We start from the raw sequence: 15113 nt of genomic DNA on the forward strand, positions 1-15113 counted from the left end.
AGGGCAAAGAGTCAGGTTAATCTAGATATACTGTTCACAGAAGGAAGTGGTGGAAACAAACTCCCATCTCCTTATGATCTCTTACCTTTGGCTCTGGGTTGGAGGGGGGTGTCTCTTGATTATGAATGTGATGGTAGTGATCCCACTTGGTTAAGGATGTAATGATAATGATTCCACTTGGGCCCCCATGGCTTGGCTCCTAAGGGGCGCACAATCTCATTTACTTATTCAAGGACAAACCAAGGAGGCCGGTGCACTCCTGAATTCTCCCCTGAGCAGGAAGCATGTGGGCAACTCTTTTCCGTGACAAGGGTTCAGTGTTCTTGCAAAGATTTCTCACCACCTCTCATCAGAATTGGATCTAGTTCACTGCTCTTTCTCCCTTTAGGATGTTACATTTAGAAATAACTTACTTATTTATTCCCTAATCTTACTCATGAGGGGCCATGGGGCAGTTATTAATGCAATCCTTCTACCTTGCCTTGTGAAATAAAGTTTGGTAAAACTATTAGAAACTAACATTTTTCTTTTTTTAATTTAAAACAAAAAAAAAATTTTTTTTTAACGTTTATTCATTTTTGAGAGACAGAGAGAGACAGAGTGCAAGCAGGGGTGGGGCAGAGAGAGAGGGAGACACAGAACCCGAAGCAGGCTCCAGGCTCTGAGCGGTCAGCACAGAGCCAGATGCAGGGCTCGAACCCATGAAAGTGAGATCATGACCTGAGCCGAAGTTGGACACTTAACCAACTGAGCCACCCGAAGCCCCTCTTTTTAAAATAAAAAAAAAATGTTTATTTTATTTTTTATTTTTTTAATTTATTTTTTTTAAGTTTATTTACTTATTTTGAGAGAGACAGAGATAGCACAAGTGGGGGAAGGGCAGAGAGAGAGGGAGACAGAGAATCCCCAGCAGGCTCTGCAGTGTCAGCATGGAACCTGACGTGGGGCTTGAACCTGTGAATCCCGTGAAATCATGACCTGAGCCGAAATGGAGAGTTGGATGCTTAACAGACTGAGCCACCCAGGCACCCCCATTTTTTATTTTATTTTTTATTTTTGAGAGAGAGAGAGCGCGTGCATGAGTAGGGGAGGGGCAGAGAGAGAGGGGGAGACAAGGAATCCAAAGCAGTCTCCAGGCTCTGAGCTATCAGCCTGACATGGGGCTCAAACCCACGAACTGTGCGAACATGACCTGAGCTGAAGTCGGATACTTAACCAACTGACCCACCCAGGCACCCCTCTTTTCTTTTTCTTTTGCTCATCTGTTCGTTAAATTCCACATATGAGTGAAAATTTCACATATGAGTGAAATCATACGGTATTTGTCTTTCTCTGGCTGACTTATTTCACTTAACATTATACTCGCTAGCTCCATCCATGTTGTCATAAATGGCAAGATTTCATTCTTTTTATGGCTGAATAATATTCCATTGTGTATATACATACCATCTCTCAGTTGACGGATTCTTGGGTGGCTTCCATAGTTTGGCTATTGTAAATAATTCTGCTATAAACATTGGGGTGCATGTATCCCTTTGAATAATATTTTTGTATTTTTGGCGTAAAACCCAGTAGTGCAATTGCTGGATCATAGGGTAGTTCTATTTTAAACTTTTTGAGAAAACTCCATACTGTTTTCTACAGTGACTTCATCAGTTTGAATTTCCACCAACAGGGTTCCTTTTTCTCCACAGCCTTGCCAACACTTGTTTCTTGTGTTTTTGATGTTAGCTATTCTGACAGGTGTGAGGTGATATCTCATTGTGGGTTTTTTTTTAATATGAAATTTATTGTCAAATTGGTTTCCATACAACACCCAGTGCTCATCCCAGCAGGTGCCCTCCTCAATACCCATCTCATTGTGGTTTTGATTTGTATTTCCCTGGTGATGATTGATGTTGGCCATCAGTATGTCTTAACTGGAGAAATAAATGTCCGTTCATGTCTCCTGTTCATTTTTAAATTGGATTATTTGTTTTTTGGGTGTTGAGTTGTATCAGTTCTTCATGTATTTTGGATACTAACCCCTTTATCATATATGTCACGATGTCTTCTATTCAGTAGGTTGTATTTTAGTTTTGTTGATGGTTTCCTTCACTGTGCAGAAGCTTTTTATCTTGATGAAGTCCCAATAGTTCATTTTGCTTTTGTTTCTTTTGCCTCAAGAGACCTATCTAGAAAAGTGTTACTGTGGTCAATGTCAAAGAAATTATTGTCTGTGCTCTCTTTTGGGATTTTTATGGTTTCAGGTCTCACTTTAAGGTCTGTAATCCATTTTGAGTTTACTTTTGGATATGGTGTAAGAAAATTGTCCACTTTCATTCTTTTGCATGTAGCTGTCCAGTTTTCCCAACACTGTTAAAAACATTCAGATGTTTTTTTCTTCAAAGGTGTTCAAGATAAATAAAGCAGGAAAAGCTAACAATCTGATCAAATGTACGGTTCAAAAATGTCTTTTGGTGTTTAACAATAAGATCTAGGAAAGGAAACTACAGAGTTACCTTAAATGGGATGAATAAGTTACCACTGGCAAGTTTCTGGCAGTAGTAAAACAAAAACAAAAAATTAAGTCTCTTGACCGTATAGATATCGCCATGAAAAATTTTTTTCAATCTGTACAAAAGATCTTTCTCCACATATCAATTGTTTCTTATGATTTAATTGTTGTCTGTGTGATGTTCAACTATTTTTTTTTTTATGCACAGAGATTATGTTTCACAACTCTTACCCAGATGAATACGGCACTTAGTTCAGACATATCAAGCCACAGGTTTCCCCTCCCCTCTAACCAAGCTATCAAATTTCTGTCTTAACTAATTCAAAAATATTAAGTAGTGAGAGATCCAGATCTATAAATGTACTAGGTACAAGGAGGGTACTGTGTTCAGTCTGGACTTTGACAAAGGAGTAATATTCCAGGGAACATAGGACAAATAGCCAAAAAGAATGAAATCTTGCCATTTGCAATGACACAGATGGAGCTAGAATGTATTATGCTGAGCAACATAAGTCACTCACAGAAAGACAGATACCATATGACTTCACTCATATGTGGAATTTAGGAAACAAAATGTGTGAACATATGGGAAGGGGGGAAAAAAAAGAGAGAGAGAGAAGCAAACCGTAAGAGACTCTTAATGATAGAGAACTACTGAGGGTTGATGGAGGAAGTGGGGGGAGAATGGGCTAAATGGGTGATGGGCTTTAAGGAGGGCACTTGTGATGAGCACTGGGTGTTGTAGTGATAAATGACTTAAATTCCACTCTTGAAACCAATATTACACCATATGTTAATTAACTAGAATTTAAATAAAAGTTTGAAAAAAAATTCTCCCCCCCAACCCCCCAATAATAGCACCTTTAAAAAAGAAAACAAGACGGGGGGCCCCTGGGTGGTCCAGTCAGTTAAGCGTCCAACTTTGGCCTAGGGCATGATCTCACGGGTTGGTGGGTTCGAGCCCGGCGTCATGCTCTGTGCGGACAGCTTGGAACCTGGAGCCTGCTTCGGATTCTGTGTCTCCCTCTCTCTCTGCCCCTCCCCTGCTGTGCTCTCTTTCAAAAATAAATAAACATCAATTTTTTTTTTTTTAATGGAAACGAGGGGCACCTGTGTGGCTCAGTCAGTTAAGCATCTGACTCTTGGTTTAGACTCAGGTCATGATTTCACAGTTCCGTAAGTTCAAGCCCTGTGTCAGGCTCTGTGCTGACAGTGTGAAGCCTGTTGGGATTCTGTCTCTATCCCTCCCTCCCTCTCTCTCTCTCTCTCTCTCTCAAAATAAATAAATAAACTTAAAAAAGATTTAAAAAATAGAAAAGGAAACAAAAACAGAACACATTTCTCTTATGACTGTGTAATTTTCACCAGAATCTATACTTCTCAGAGCAGCAAGGACTTTTCAATCTATGAAATGTCACTAATATCTATAATCAAATACAAGCATAAAATTTAAGAACTAAAAACATCCTCGAAAGAAATAACCACTTAACGCTAGCTCCAACACCATTTATCGAAGAGATGTTTTTCCCCGTTGAATATTCTTGCCTCCTTTGTTGAACATTAATTGACAAAATAATTGTGGGTTTATTTCGGGGTTTCTCTTCTGTTTCATTGATCTATGTGTCTGTTTTTGTGCCAGTACCATACTGTTGGATTACTACAGCTTTGTAGTATATCTTGAAATCTGGGGTTGTGATACCTCCAGTTTTGTTTTCCTTTTTTAAGATTGCTCTGGCTACTTAGGGTCTTTTGTGGTTCTATACAGATTTTAGGATTGTTCTAGTTCTTTGAAAATGCTGTTGGTATTTTGATAGGGATTGCACTGAATTTGTAGATCGCTTTGCAGATTTGTAGGGTAGCATGGACATTTTAAGAATATTTGTTCTTTTTTTTTTTTTTAGATTATTTATTATTTTTAAGTAATCTCTACACCCAAGGCGGGGCTCGAACTTACAACCCTGAGGTCAACGGTCACATGCTCTACTGACTGAGCCGGCCAGGTGCTCCCAATAGTTATTCTTCCAATTCATGGAATATCTTTCCATTTGTTTGTGTCATCTTCAATTTCTTTCATCAGTGTCTTATAGTTTAGAGGACAGTGATTAGAGTCCCTCAAACTCCTCGGTTCAAAGGTCATCATCTTCATTAGTCCATATTTGCCTCTCTTGCAGTCCATTTACACTTCCCCTTTGTCCTGCATCCCTACTTTTATTTATCTTTCCTCCACAGGAACATACTTTGATGTTTGGTATATTCCTTCAGCTTGTTTTATATGTATCCGTATAAGCTATGTAGTGTTCTTTGTTTCATATTTAAATAATAATTTTTATATATTTCATTGTTTTACTTTTTCCACGAGCATTATATTTTTGAGATCTATTCAGGTTGTACTATGTACATGTAGTTCATCCTTTTAGGTGGCACATGAACCCCATTTTATATATCCATTCTTTTAATGATGGACACCCGGTTTGCCTTTGTTTCCCCACTATCACAGTGATGGGATAGATATTCTCTTCTATATCCCTCCTCCAAAGTCTTCCCCATCTTAGGAAATGGCCCTGCCTCCATTCTGTTGTTCAGGTTCCAACTTGAAGAACTTGCCTTCCCCCTTCCTTCCTCCCTTCCTTTCCCCCTCCCTCCCTTCCTTCCTTTCTTGTCTTGTCTTGTCTTGTCTCCTGTTCTCTTTCTTTTCTTTTCTTTTCTTTCTTTCTTTCTTTCTTTCTTTCTTTCTTTCTTTCTTTTTCCCTTCCTCCCTCCTTCTTTCCCTCCCTTTCTTTGCTTTCTTTCTTTCTTTCTTTCTTTCTTTCTTTCTTTCTTTCTTCCTCCTTCCTTCCCTCCCTCTCTTTCTTTCTTTCTTTCTTTCTTTCTTTCTTTCTTTCCCAAACTGAAGAGTTTTCTGATGTATTTATTTTTTGACCTCCAACAAATTTATCACCTCCACCAGCAAAGTATATTCTAAATCTAATCTCTTCTTTCCATCTCCACTTCTAACTCCAGTCCCAGCCTCTGTCATTGTTCATTAGATGACTGTGACAGCTTCTTTTGTTCCTACCCCCTTTAAAAATAGTTTTATTGAGGGGCACCTGGCTGTCTTGGTTGGAGGAGCATGCAACTCTTGATCTTGGAGTTGTGAGTTTGAGCCCCATGTTAAAGAGTAAAATTTGATAAGTTTTGACATATGTATATGCCCATGAAAATAATGTCACCGTAATCAAGATAGTGAAATAGCAATTATCCTGAAAATGTTCCTCAGGCCTTTCTGTAATTCCTCCTTTTCTCTCCTCCCTGTCACCCAACACTCCCCCATCTTCAGGAAACTTTGGTATACTTTATGTCACTATAGATGAGATTACATCTTCTAGCGTTTTACAGTACATAGAGTTTTACAGGGTCATTAAGTATGTGCTCTTTTTTTTTCCCCTGTCTTTTTTCACTCAGAATAATTATTTTGAGATTCATTCGTGGTGTTGTATGTATCAATGGTTTACCCTTCTTTATTGCTAATATTCTACTATATGGGTGTGCCATAATTTGTTTATTCATTCACTTATTGATTGACATTTTGGTCATTTCAGTTTGGGGCTGTTTAAAAAAAGCTGTTATGGGTGCCTGGGTGGCTCCGTTGGTTAAGTGACCGACTCTTGATTTCTGCTCAGGTTGTGATCTCACGGTTCGTGGGATTGAGCCCTGCCGTGGGCTCTGCACTGACAGTGTGGAACCTGCTTGGGATTCTTTCTCTCCCTGTCTCTCTGCCCCTCCCCTGCTTGTGCACACATACACCCTCTCTCTCTCAAAGTAAATACAGAAACTTAAAAAAAATAAAAATAAAGTTGTTATGAAGATTTGGGAACAAATCTTAGTATGGACACAGGCTTTCTTTTCTCTTGAGGAAATACTTAGGAGGTGGAATGACCAGATCACAAGGTAGGTATATGCTTAACTTTTTAAGTAACAGCCAACCTCTTTTCCAAAGTGTTTGTACCGTTTTGTTTTCCAGTCAGCAGTGTACGAGAGTTCTATTTTCTTCACCTCCTCTGTGATATTTGGTACAGTCAAGTTCTTTTAATGTTAGCCATTCTAGTAGGTACTCAGTGGTATCTTGTGGTTTTAATTGCCATTTCCTTAAAGGTCAACGGTGTTGAGCCTCTCTTCATGTGTTTATTTGCCATCCATATATCTTTCTTTGGGGAAGTATCTGTTCAGATATTTTGCCTATTTCTTTGTGTTCTTGTTGTTGAGTTTTCAGCATTCTTTGTATTCTGGATCCAAGTTCTTACTACATAAACACTTTGCAAATATTGTCTCCCAGTTTGTGGTTTGTCTTTCCATTCTCTCAACAAGGTGTTTCAAAGAACAGAAGTTTTTAATTTTTATGAAGTCTATTTTACCAATCTTTGTATTACAGTTTGTATTGCTTGTATGTTATTTAAGAAACTTTTGTCTAGTACAAGTTCATAAAGATTGCCTTACATTTCCTTCCAGAAATTTCATAGTTTTAGCTTTTGCATTTAGATCTGTCATCTATTTTGACCCGACTTTTATAGATGATATGAAGTGTGGGCTGAGGTCTTTTTTTTCTTCTTGTTATAAAAGCCTAATTTTTCCAGCCCCATTTATTGAGATAACTATTCTTTTGTCATTAAGTTCCTTTGATACCTTTGTGGAAAATCAATGAAATGATTATATTGGCCTATTTTTGCATTTTTTCTTTTGTGCCATTTATTTGTATGCTTATCCTTTCGTTTCTACCTCACTGTAATTTGATAGTAAGTCTCGAAATCAAGTAGTGTAAACCTCCAACTCTGTTTTTCTTCTTCAAAATTGAGTTGTTCTAGGTCCTACGATTTTTTTCTTGTAGATCTTAGATAAATATTCTATTCCTATGTTATTTTGTACACGTTTGAATATATCAGGTTGAATTGTTGGTCCAGTGGATACTTTGTTCACACGGGCCTGCTAATTTTTTAAAAAAAAATTTTAATGTTATTTATATTTGAAGGAGAGAGAGACAGAGCGTGAACAGGGAAGGGACAGAATCCAAAGCAGGCTCCAGGCTCTGAGCTGTCAGCACAGAGCCTGACACGGGGCTCAAACCCACAAACTGCGAGATCATGACCTGAGCCGAAGTCAGATGCTTAACCGACTGAGCCACCCAGGCACCTCACAAGGGCCTGCTAATTTAAACTCTCGTGCAGTGTATGAAGTAAAGTGACTATTTCTCTATATCATCATCAGGCAAGGGTAAAGGGAACCACAGGCTCCTTATGATCACGACTTTTCACTCCTGGATCTATCGTCCTGTGAGTTTTTACTTAGGAGAAGGTCTTCCAGGTTCTTCAGATTGGAGCATCTGTAAGACAAAGCTAGGAATGACCTTTGATAGTAATGATCTCTCATAACAAAACCTTGATGATCGTAAAGTCTTTGTTCCCGTATGAGTAATGAGATGGGGAAGGAAATGAAGGCGAGGGGAGAACACTCCTGGCACACAGGACAAAGTGTGAAAAGAATGTGATAAACACTAAGGAAGGAGTGATTTTCAAGGTGGAGGGAGCATTCATCAGTGGTTTGGTTGGCATTTTATGCTAAAGAGATGTAATGTAGCACAACGACAGAAGAGCATTCCATGAAATTGGCAATGTGGAGGTCATTGTCCATCATTCTTTATTAGTGTGCTGGTGAAAGATATGAAATTGCAGTGAGCTGACAGACAGGAGGTAAGGAAGTGGAAACAATGAGTTTGGATATTTCTTTTAAGAAGTTTTGTTACGGACAGAAGGAAAAAGATAGCATCTATATAAAGGCCTGTAGGTTGTGCCGATATATTTTTACATATAGATAAGAAAGAGTAACTCGTGTTTATAGCTTCCAACTTAGTTGAAAGAGAAAAGAGATTAAAAATGTATGCAACACCAGGATCCTTGAGGTAGTGGATGACTATGTGAGCCGATGCACAAATGGAAGAAATAATTTTGGGTGGCAAGAGTATCCCCTTTCCTACGGAAGGTGGAACGATGGAGGAAGATTCCAATGTTTGTGTAAGCGACAGTAAAGGAAATGTACTGGTGAACTCCATTTTCTCGGTGAAATAAAGGACAAGGTTATATGCTAAGTATGAAGGAGAAAGTGATAGGTTTGGGATCTATAGAAGGCAGAATTTTGGAATTTCTACACAGGGAAGAGAGACATCTCCCTACAGACGCAACATTGCTGGTCAACACCGAGGGAGGCAGGAGGCCACACATTTTTAGTGATTTCAGCCCGCATTGTTGCCTGATTATTGAGAGCAGCCCATGTCAGACTAGTTATAATAACAGAGAAGCCAAATAGTAGGGATGCTGGAGCATGGCAATTTTACAGGGTGGTTTCAGGGGAGAAAAATGGTGTCAGGAAATAGAAGTAGCCAGAATTACATAAGAAACCCTGAAGTGAGGGACGTGCTGGATGGGAAAAGATTTGGGAGTAATAGTACAGGAGATGAGATAACTAATACAGTGAACATTGTTGTACGCGTCTCCTATTTCCCTAGAAGAGATTCCGAAAAGTGAAAGTCATGGGCCAAAATGTAGGCCAAATTGAAAATTTTATTTTTTTTAATTTATTTTTTTTTATTATATGAAATTTATTGTCAGATTAGTTTCCATACAACACCCAGTGCTCATCCCAAAAGATGCCCTCTTCAATGCCCATCACCTACCCCTCCCCTCCCTCCCACCCTCCATCAACCCTCAGTTTGTTCTCAGTTTTTAAGAGTCTCTTATGCTTTGGCTCTCTCTCCCACTCTAACATCTTTTTTTTTTCTTTTTTTCCTTCCCCTCCCCAAAATAAAAATTTTAATAGATGCTACCAGATTAGTTTATAAGACTGAAACAGTTTTACTCCCACTAGCAAGGGATGAGAATACTGGTCCTCCCTTCTTCTCAGCTGCACATGTTCTCAAAATTTTAGATTTTAGCAAATTGTCATTATTATTATTACAATATTATTATTATTATTATTATTATTATTATTATTATTGTCTTTTCCATCCGTAGGCACTGTGTATACTCAGAATGACCTTTTTGTTAGTCACATGTGTTGCACATGTTTTCTTTCTACTGTTTTTTTTTTTTAATGTCATGGGGATTTTTTTTTTTCTATTCATGCATTTTAAGTTTTAGTAAAGTCAAATCTTCATTTTTTCCCTCCAGTTGTGGATTCTGGTTTTCTACTTAGAATCTCTTACATGGGATTATACATACATTTTTTCCTAATAAATTTATATTATTATTGTTATTTTGTTTTACATTTTATTTTTAAGTTTTTATTTAAGTATTTATTCATTTAAGCAATCTCTACCTCCAATGGGGGGCCCAAACCCACCATTCTGAGCTCTTCTGCCTGAGCCAGCCGGGCGCTTCTGGTTTTACATTTTACATTTTTTACGTTTTATTATGTTTTTACATTTTATTTTTTTATTTTATTTTATTTTATTTTATTTTTTATTTTATTTTAAGTTTATTTTACTGTGAGAGAAGGGGAGAGAGAGAGAGACAGACAGACAGACAGACAAACTGCGAGTCAGGGGAGGGGCAGAGAGAGAGGGAGAGGGAGGAATCCTAAGCAGGCTCCACACTGTTAGTGTTGAACCTGGAAACCCCGTGGGGCTCAAACCCCCGAATCATGGGATCATGACGTGAGCCGAAATCCAGTCACACACTTAACCAATTGAGCCACCACGGCGTCCCTACCTTTTAATAATTAATTCATTTTTGCTGTTTTGGGTCTCCCTTAGAGCAGACTGAATTCTGGGCCAAAATCCTGGATCATTGTGAGGGTCTCAGAAACAGGTCTGAGGGTGATAGTGACAAGGAGGAACAGACGAAAAGGAGCCATTGGTTTTTTTTTATTGTTGTGAAATACACATAACATAAAATTTCCCGTGCTAACTATTTTCAGGTGTACAGTTCAGTAGCCGTAATTGCATTCACAATGTTGTGAATCTCTTCAAGGCTCCATTTTTATAGGATGAGGAAATCGTGGTCTGGAATCAGCCAGGGGAGCAGCAGCAACAATGCAGACTTTCCTCTCCTCACCACTTCCTGCCTCCCCCCAACTTTGCAGGACGCGGAGCAGCCTCATTTTGCGAGGACATCGGTTTTTCTAAAAACAGTTGTTGGGCAGTTAAGATAAAGAAGGGTGGGAACATGGTGCCTCTGGACGAGTAATAGAAGGTAACCTGTTTCCAGGGTGACCGGGATTTCAGCCGGCGCTCCAGATAGGATTTACCAGCAGGGGCAGCGAGAGGATGGTCCGATTGTGGAGACCCAGGTCAGGACTGGGGCAAGAGTGGGCACAGGTACCGATGATCCGGTGTCAGACTGGACACCGATGGTGTCTCCTACCGGATCACTCTTCCTGTTTTTGGCCTGGTCAGTATGCTGTTCCTGCCACCAGTAAGATTCTAAAGGAATGTTTATACAACTGCACAGAGATTTAGGTACAGAGAACTTTATTACACTTCTACAGTAGGAAGAATCAGAAATGATTCAAATGTCTACCAGTATTGAAATGATTAAAGAAATCCTGTTACCTCTTGCTTTCTTTCGGTAGACCAGATCTTTTAAAATGAGAATGTTGTGGGTGCGCCTGGGTGGCTCAGTCCGTTGGGCGGCCGACCACAGCTCAGGTCATGATCTTGCGGTCTGTGAGTTCGAGCCCCATGTTGGGCTCTGTGCTGACAGCTCGGAGCCTGGAGCCTGCTTCCAGTTCTGTGTCTCCCTCTCTCTCTGCCCCTTCCCTGCTTGCTCTCTGTCTCTGTCTCTCTCAAAAATAATAAACATTAAAAAAAAGAGAATGTTTTTTGTTTTTTGTTTTTTGCCTGGATAACTAGAGAACAGCCATACTAATAGACCAGGAGAAGCCAGTCATGATCTGCCAACAAAATCGTCAAGCTAGAACCTCAGGGAGGAATTACTCGGGCTCCACAGTGCTGCTGTTCCCTTGGACTTGGGCCTTTGGCAGAGCCCATCCCCATCGGAGGATTAGTCTGGTTGGGCTGTCGTGGGAATGCAAATTCAGACCGCAGCCGGATTGCTTCTTTGTGCTTTGGATTGCTTAATGTGCCTTCTCCTTTCTCCCCCCTTTAAAAATCTATTCTCGAAAGTTGCATTTTCTTCTTTTGCCCCTAAACACAGGTCCTCTCTGTCTTTTTGAAAAGGCTACATCTTTGGTCACATGGCTATAGAGTTAGTAAACCTTACTGCACACATTCCAAATTTTGTAACGGATGCCAACACTAACGTGTTGGCCTATCTTGGCTAACACAGCTGTTGTGGACCGGGCTGCCCTTACCAGTTTGGCCCCCAAACCAGCTGTTATTTATGTGATCTATCTCCACAAACTGGCTGGAATGTTCTCTGTAGATCCCTGGGAGGAACTAGGAGATGGTTTTTGTTTGTTTGTTTTTATTTTTATTTTTTATTCCCCGCCGCCCCCCCCCCCCCCCCGCTTAGTTCTTTCTGTTTTTTTTGCTTAGCTAATTTTTCCTTAGTGCAAGACCCTGTGTGACTTGTAACATCTCACTGCCACTCACTGTGATGGGTATACAGTGCTCAAACACTTTCCTGAAACCTGTCAGTTATGCTGGCTCTTTCTATGCCAGAGGTTATGTATATTTTTAGACTGTGCCTTGTCTCTACCTGAGAACTGTGGGAACATACTGGGAGGAACGCCAATGCTGGAGTTAGTAAGACAGACCTCTATTCAAATCCTTTTTAGAATAATGGCTGTGTGACTTCAGGCAAAACGCTTAACTTCTCTGAGCCTGGGTTTGCCCAGCCCATGTGATCATTCCATCTAAAGTAGCCAGTCTCCTTGCTGTCTGTGACATCCACTTGTTGAGTTCCTTCCAAACTCTTGTCACCGTCTGTGCTTCCCTTTACGTGTTACTTCTTTGAAATTATTATTTACTATGTTTTGCAGATGTGCACGCTCACAGGATAAAATGCAAAAGTTACGAAGGGATCGTATCTGTGAAAACAAGGCTGGCCCCACCTCTGATTGCCACATCACTTACTTCCATTCCTTCTCGAGTTCCTTTCCAGATGTAATCTTTCCATACACATGTACATGCTCACACACATACACACACACACACACACACCTCTCAAGTCATAGAATAGTATACACACTATTCTGAACTTCACTCTCCCCGCCGATTAACAATATATCTTGAATCTTTTTATGTTCATACTCATAAGAACTGCCTCCTTTTTAATGATTGGATAGACTTCTGTTTTACGGCTCTAACAATTTAGCTAGTCTTCTATTAGTGGAAGTTTAGATCACTTCCTCTTTTTTGACTTTACCAACAATGCTGCAATGACTGTTTATCTACAGGCATCCGGGTGCCTGGGTGGCTCCGTTGGTTAAGTGTTGGACTCTTGATTTTGGCGCAGGTCGTGGGATCGAGCCCCGTGTTGGGCGCTGCACTGAGCACGAAGCCTGCTTAAGATTCAATCTCTCTCTCCCTCTGCCCCTCACCCCTGCTTGTGCTCTCTTCCTCTCTCTCTCTAAAAAATTAAAAAAAAAAAGTGAACTGGGTAGTCTACAGGCATAGTTTTGTGTCTTTGAGTGTTTGTAGACGTGCCAAATAGCTCTATGTAAGTCTGCAGATTAATAGTCCCACCAGCAATATATGCTAGTCTCATTTTCTCATTACTCTTCACCAGTGTAGTTTTTTCAATAAAATATTTTGATCTTTGCTAATTAGAGAAGGGAAAAATATTTTCCTCTTGTGGTTTTAATTTGTATTTCTCTTGTTAAGAACTACAGAGAGCGTCTTTGCACCTGCTGAAGGGGCATTTGTGTTTCCTTTCTTGTGAACTGACCATTCATAGCCTTTGTCCTTTAAAAAAAAATTTGGGGGGCGCCTGGGTGGCTCAGTCGGTTAAGCGTCGACTTCAGCTCAGGTCACGATCTCGCGATCTCGCGGTCCGGTGAGTTCGAGCCCCGAGTCGGGCTCTGGGCTGATGGCTCAGAGCCTGGAGCCTGCTTCCTATTCTGTGTCTCCCTCTCTCTCTGCTCCTCCCCCGTTCATGCTCTGCCTCTCTCTCTCTGTCTCAAAAATAAATAAACATTAAAAAAAAATTAAAAAAAAATTTGGATGATTGATCTTTTCCTCAATAATTGTGAGAAAAAAGTTCTTTACACACTGAAATAATTAGCTATTTGAGTGTGATACAAGCTAAAACTATTTTGTCTTAGTTCATCATTTTTCTCTTGTATGTGATGGGATTTTTTTTTCCTTGTTAAAAATTTGGGAATTTATTTATTTATTTATTTATTTATTTAAAGGGAGAGAGAGTGAGTATGAGTGGAGGAGGAATACAGAGAGAGGATCCCAAGCAGGCTCCCTGCTGTCAGCTTGAACTCACAGACCGTGAGATCGTGACCCAAGCTGAAATTGAGAGTCGGATGCTTAACTGACAGCCACCCAGGCACGCCGAAATTTGGGATTTTGTATATCACATTTATCCTCCTTTTTTAAATGAATTCTAGCTTTTATAGCATTTGAAATTTTTCATTCTACATTCTAAGATTAAATTGGGTAAAGAAGAGTATAAGACAGCTGACTTCTAGTGGAACACATAATTATGGAAGCATCAGGAACAAACTGGAATCAGCCTTGTTGTGGCAAGAAGGATGGAAAAATTGGTGCACCTGTAAGTGAAACGTTGGAGAGTGCAGTGATTACATGTTTGAAGGCTCACCCAGGAGGCTTTAAGAACCACTGTCCAAGGGGACAGATGTTCACTGACTCATGAACTCATCAAATATCCCTAGACTCAGAAACAGAGCCACGAGTGGAAAACATTGTGGAGAGACTAGAACAGCCTGGGGATGTCCTTTCAATATATATATATTTTATAATGTTTATTTATTTTTTAGATAGAGAGCGTCAGTGGGGGAGGGGCAGAGAGAGAGGGAGGGGAGACAGAAGATATGAAGCAGTGAGCCCGATGCAGGGCTCGAACTCACAAGCCATAAGATCATGACCTGAGCCAAAGTTGGACGCTCAACCGTCTGAGCCACCCGGGCGCCCCTGGGGATGCCCTTTAAAGATACAAAATTTTGGATAGAAGTTTACCTACGAATAATTGATTTTTTTTTGAATAGTTGATTTTTGTGAGTACAGAAGCTTACTCAGTAATGAGAGTAGTAGAATCTTAGAGAAAGACTTCTTTCTGTGGTCTTGAAACTTGACCCGAAAGCTAAAGCTGAGAATGGTGGGGGACGAGAAGTCCTGTATTCTAAAGGGGGGCCTTAGACACAACCCATAGGACTTTCCAAACTGGCTTAGGGGCAATTACCAACAGCTCATCAGGGAAAATTAAAGACTGATTACGGGCAAGTTCTTTGAGGCAATGTGTAGATGAGCAGATCGCTGGGGTATTTCACCTCCCACTCCACTGCAAGCCAAGTGAGAGGGGGAACCAGAGGCACCCAGGAGACATTGGGTGCTGCTTGTCGGAGGTGGGAGCAGAGGCTGACTTCCTGGTGCTATGTTGCTCACCAATGGAAATGTGTGGGTTTGTGGCTGTCTGGGGAGGAAGAGAGTGCTTGGAAGAAC

The 15113-nt window shown here is 40.3% G+C and overlaps 1 long non-coding RNA gene across 1 annotated transcript; it reads right to left on the minus strand.

Annotated features, from left to right (window-relative positions):
• Window positions 1-10370: 10370 nt before the first annotated feature.
• On the minus strand, window positions 10371-10914 carry LOC132694763 (uncharacterized). Its single transcript, XR_009617472.2, has 2 exons — window positions 10769-10914; window positions 10371-10642 (listed from the first exon to the last, which is right to left on the minus strand). It is a non-coding gene; the product is annotated as an uncharacterized LOC132694763 (long non-coding RNA).
• Between the last annotated feature and the right edge of the window lie 4199 nt (window positions 10915-15113).

This window comes from Panthera onca, chromosome B4 (assembly GCF_046562875.1).
Source record: "Panthera onca isolate mPanOnc1 chromosome B4, mPanOnc1 haplotype 2, whole genome shotgun sequence".
NCBI classification, from domain to species: domain Eukaryota; kingdom Metazoa; phylum Chordata; class Mammalia; order Carnivora; family Felidae; genus Panthera; species Panthera onca.